We start from the raw sequence: 6111 nt of genomic DNA, 5'->3' as shown, positions 1-6111 counted from the left end.
CCCTCCCCCCCAAAAAACCCTAAACCAAAAAAAAAAAAAAAAAAATTTCTTTTCTGGGGCGGCGCCGATTCCGGTGGCAGCGCATCGCGCTGCAGGGTTTGCAGCGCCCTCGCGATGCAGATTGCAGTGCCTGCAGCGCCGCACGGCGGCACCGCCCCGCCCCTCGACCCAAATTTTTTTTTTTTTTTTAAGAACAGATCCAAAAAGACAAAAAAAATTTAAAACTATATTTACTAGATTTAGGAATGAACGTGATTAAACTAACATTTAATTTAATCAACACGTTAAACAGTTCTTAACAAATACAAAATCGGCTCTGATACCACTGTTGGGAATTTACTTAAACATGCACAGCGGAATTTAACAAGTTTCAATTCCCATTCAGGATTCAACTTTGTATTTAGATAAAAACTGTGATAAGAAATATACCTTTACTTGTGATCTGCAAACTCTTTCGCGTTATTCCTTTCCAGCAACTTGAATCTGCCTCCCACAACTGTCCAATTGTCCAGCCTCCAATGTAATCCACACAGAGAGTAGACAGCAACTGCTAGGGTTTCTTTCTTGTGCCAGCAAGAATAATGAAAACATAATGGACCTCAAACCCTAGCTGTGTATATATATAAATCCAAAGGGACCCGGCCCGGTCCGGTCCAATATTTAATTAATCGAATTAATTAAACTCGGTCCGTTAATTAATTAATCCAATTAATTAATTCGGGATTATAAATAACAAATTCAATTAATTAATTTATCCAACGATTGTTAAATTAACCAATTGACAATTTGCAATCTTCCAATTCTCTTTTGTGTGCGATCCATTAGGTTCCCGACCACGATGCCTAACGTCGTGAAATATTATTTTGATCTAATCAAAATTGATAAATTAATACACCCTTTTAATTTATCGTCAATTCACACTCGCCGTCCCTGATTGACATCTAGCAATGTGTCAGGGCAATACATGTGACGGGAAATGTCACGTGGTATGACAAAACCAAATTCATTCGTTTACCGTGAAACTATTATCCCTTCGTCAATACGATTCGATCAATTACGAGATATGGAATTGTGTCAATCTCGATCATTGATCATATCTTTCACTCCACTATTAAGTCAATATAAATCGAAAACTCCTTTTCGATTTATGAGTACACCTTGGCCAAAGATTTCATCATCGACTTAATTGAATGAAATGCAGATCATAATATCCTACTATCTAAGAGTGACGAATCCTTTATCGATCAATCACAACCTTCATATGATTCTTGACGTACCTGAACGATGTCGTATTAGCGGCCCCTTTCAGAGCAGCATCCAACACCGTCAAAGTATGACTGTCCTCATATAAGGTACTATGACGACCTCAAGTCAAAGGACCAATTCCACTACCGAACGTTAGAGATTAGCCACTGACACTCAGATAGTTATCCATGTGGAATCTCTTAGCGGGTCTCCAATGTTTTGTTCTATAACAAAACATCCACGTGTTCATTTAAGTGTCACCACACTTTAGCTCGTGAGATCAGCTACTTACTTCACAAGTAAGAAATGCCACACGTGATGGTCTAACTGTATTAACGATATCCGTATCTCATTATTACTTACGACCATGGTTTATTCAAGATCCAATTATATGTAATTTGTATCTCACAATCACAACTCCTTGTGATTAACAGATTATCTAAAAATTGGATCTTCGGATTCTATTATTTAATATTATTTATTACAAAATTAATTTAAATAAATAATAGATCTCGCCAAAATCAAATGCATTAAATATATTAAAAGCGTTTACAACCTAAATCGATTGGATCTAGCGCATAACACTTACAATAATAAGGGCGTGTTTGTTGAAATTATTTTAGCTAGGTAATGAATAGATGATTATTTGTTTGCTTTTTCACATTCCTTTTTACTGTATAAAAACAATATGTATGGTTAAAAAATGTTGAAATCACAAATATTTATTAAAAAGTAGTTGTGTGGCATACTTTTCCTTTGACATTAAAGAGATTACTAAGCTAGTAAAAAAATTTATTTAGGGGCCTCATAATATTTCGTTGCCTTGGGCCTCAAAATTTTAGGGCTGGCCCTGTGTATAGCATGGTTGCAAATATCCCAGTAATATGTTAAATGTTTGTGGATGATAATGAGCTGGTTACTTACGTTAAGCAAACATTACAAACACTTAATCTGTTATATTCTAGCATCTGTTTTGAACAAACTATGTTTCCACGAATCAAAAACTAAGATATCATCCATATAATAGGTTTCTTGCCTTGTCATTTAGTTTAACCTTTCAATTGCTAACCCCGCCTATGCAGGCAAATGTTTGTTTTCCCAGTTAAATAGTTTGTAGCGAGGAAATTGTTACCCTTTTCAATGGTTTTAATTTCTTCTCATTACTACTGATTTGAGCACTCTTATTTCTATTTACAAAGCAAAACTATTTCTTATTTCCTCGAGCTAACCGCCTTTTCATGATTTAATTTTAAATTATAATTTGTAGATGCTCATACCTCAAACAATAGAGTTGTTACAGTATTATGAATTCGTCTTTCTAGTTTATGTTGTTTGTGTTTCCCGATTAGTTTGCAATATTATGAATTTGAAAGCACATTATGTAATTTCTTTACAGATAACTTGCCGTCAGTGTAGCCTTGACGAGTCATATATTCTTTAAGCGGATTAATTTTCATTTCTAATTTATTTGCAAACCTACCAACTCATATGTATGCATAGAGGAGTCAATAAGCATCAGTTGAGAAGCATGAATTGCATTTCTCAACTTCTGTAAATAATTAAATCAATAGAATTACATTTTCCAAATTCTAATTGACACCATATTTGGATGGAGAATCATTTAAGCTCCTTGATGGCATTGTTGATGAGAGAATAATGACTTCTCTTGAATGCATTTCTTGAGAAAGAAGTTGGTCTTATATTTAAAGAATGATTCACTTTTAATTATCCATTTCCACAGATGTGTTCACTAATTAATCTGATTGTATGTTCATTGGAATATTAAGCAGTGTTTTGACGGGACCTAGATGGACCTAGGTGTGAAGTAAAAGCCTTAGATATGAAGATAGGAGGGCGATTTTTTCTTATAAACCTTTTTTCTATCATAGTGAATTACTAAAGTGGCGGGAGAGTGACGTAGTCTCACATTGAGGCTTACATCTATTGATCTAAGATTTCAATTCTTCCGTGTTTCAACAATAACATATTATTCCATGGAAACATCGTGATGCTATCATATCACATCTCAATTGGGCAGTTATTTCGATTCCAGTGAATGTACCTAATAAAAAATAGATTCAGGTCCATATGCGTGTCATTTGAACTCGATTCAGTTCAGTTCATGGCTTGAAACTGGTTCAAAGGATCAAATGCATGGAGTTTTTACCATCTGCGTCAATTATTATTTTTTATTTTTTTGATAGATTGCACTCAGTAGAATGGAATTAGGGTTTATCATTCTCAAGATATTGTCATCTTGTCACAAGCGCCTTTTCAAACCTTGAGATTAGGTTGAATCAGTGCACATTACTGGTAACTAACCTCATCCTGATTGTTTGGCATTCACAGCAATTGTGTGAGTAACCTTTTTTTACTATCAAATGATTGAGTACCTTCTGCATCCCAAAATTACAGGAACCTCACTTGTAATTAGGGAATCTCCTATAGGAGAATATTTTTATTATAATAAATTTTATTTCTTATTGCATAGCTGTAGTCTATTATGCTTTTTTCTTTATTTTTTATAATTTATATTTCTGCCTTCTTCGTTTTGTTGAGATTTGTTATTCTGTTTTGCCATTTTTACTGCAATTTTTATATTTCGGCACGTCAACTCATGTTAAGCTAACCTTAAGAATAAATGTCACAATATTTCTTTCGAGCCAGCTTTACATGACTTCATATTGTATATGTAATTGTGAGCTGTATTATAAATTATTTATTAACGAAATTAATTTTTTATTTGCTGCATAGTGCAGAATAATAAATTATATACTCCAGTGTTTGTTTCAGTAGTTAGTTAAGGCGCTCGAATTGCATGGAGTGAATTACTGGTTAATGGGGTCCACACCAGATTATAATATGAAATTTGGTAGCTTCGTTCAAACCTTCAAATTTCCATTTTTGCAAAAAAATAATAAAAATAAAAAAATAAAAATAAAAATAAAAAGAAAAATAAAAATAAAAATAAATTCCAAGTGATAATTCGGAAGGATAACAAGAAAGGACGGAATAGTACAAGAGATGGGGAGACCAGAAGGGTGGCCCTCCCCATCTTCCATCCTACTCGAGGATTTCTAGGGGTCAATACGGGGATTAAAATATGAGTGATACTACCATGCCCACGGAGATGACCTTGAGGTTGACACAGCACACACGTGGGGGGTCGACCTTTTTTTATTCACCTGAGACCATGCAACCCATGTGAGGGTGCGGTCATCCTCGTGGTCACCGGCGCAGGTCGAGTGGCTTAACCCTTAAATATTTTCACTTTTTGTATTGTTTCTTCATTTACTTTTTGATATATTTTCTTAAATACATTTTCGATATAAAAATATAGAATTAAAAAATATAATACAAAATAAGAAACAAGATGAGGACCATAATTATCATCTCCACCCCTATTCTCAATTAAGCTACTTCATCCAATTTCGTCACGTTAGAGCTGTGGATTAAAAATAATGTGTCAATTATCATTGCACTTTGTAGATAAAATTCAACCCAAGATAAGGGAACATATAAATATAAAAAGAAGTAGAGTACATCATGAAGTCTAGCATTTCGATGGCTTATTTGGTAATATGGACAGTTCAAAAATATTAATTGAGAAAAAATAGTTACTTATATTATCTTTCTAATTACAAATCTAACTATGTTATTCAATGATGTTAATTTATTACTAAATTTATGTTCCTGTTTAGTGGATAATAAAATTAAAATTTTAATAGATTTTGATAAAAATTGATGAAATGTGTGGATAAAATTATTGAATTTGACTTAAAAGTTTTAGTAGATTTTAATCTATACCAAATGAGGACTATAACTCGTGATCGTTGGACTGCCTAATGCACTTATTCATTTTATTATTTTATTTTATTTTGTTCTTTTAAACTGCACGTTTCACCGTTTCAAAATTTTCCCCCTTTTCTCTTATTGCCGTTTTCTTTTATCTTTGATAATTGCAAAAAGTTGTATATTTTTTATTTGCAGGGATGCAAAAAGTAATTTCAAAATTAAAAAAAATTATACCACAAAGGAGATGAGATGCTACAATCCAAATAAATGGAAAAAATGATTAAATTTGAGAGAGAGAGAGAGAGTTCAATGCATAAATATCAAACCACCATAAAGTGGAGTACTTCTTCATACCATAACAAAAAAAAATACAAATTTAGGAGGTTTCAATAATTGAAAATATGATGAAAATGCTTAACAAGTCGAGAAAACTGAGAATAAAATGTTAAAATTGGTCTTTGCTACATTTCATGTGTCATACTCCTTGTTATCATGTATTTTGTGAAATATTTTGTAATCTTATGATCACTTTCACAATTATTATTTTCGTCAATCGCAGTAAATCAATGTCTTAACAAGTTCAACATAAGTCTGGCATATCCAAAACAATTATTATTTTCGTCAATCGCAGTAAATCAATGTCTTAACAAGTTCAACATAAGTCTGGCATATCCAAACCCTCATCAAATCTTTACATTGTTGAATGTATTTCCTATATAATCTTGTGCTATCGAAATAAAATACAGGAATTCCTGCACTAACCGTAGGTAATGTGTTCCCATTCAAATTGGACTTTGGTCAAACCACGTGTTGCTAACATCTTTCATGGATTCTCTCTTCCGCTAAGTTATTGTCTTATTTTTTCCACATGAAGACGTCAATTTGTTAGATCCTAAAAGAACTTCATCTTGACATGCTAATTCTTTCAACTCGAATTTTAATTGACGACTAATTCTAATAACACGACATAATCACATCGACAATAGGAATATTACTTATATTTTTGCTGCGATTAATATGAAATTACACAAGCATATACTCTTTTAAATGTTAATAATCAGTTTTATACTA

This window comes from Olea europaea, chromosome 15 (genome assembly GCF_002742605.1).
Source record: "Olea europaea var. sylvestris chromosome 15, O_europaea_v1, whole genome shotgun sequence".
Taxonomy (NCBI): domain Eukaryota; kingdom Viridiplantae; phylum Streptophyta; class Magnoliopsida; order Lamiales; family Oleaceae; genus Olea; species Olea europaea.
Note: the sequence above shows the minus strand (reverse complement) of the source record.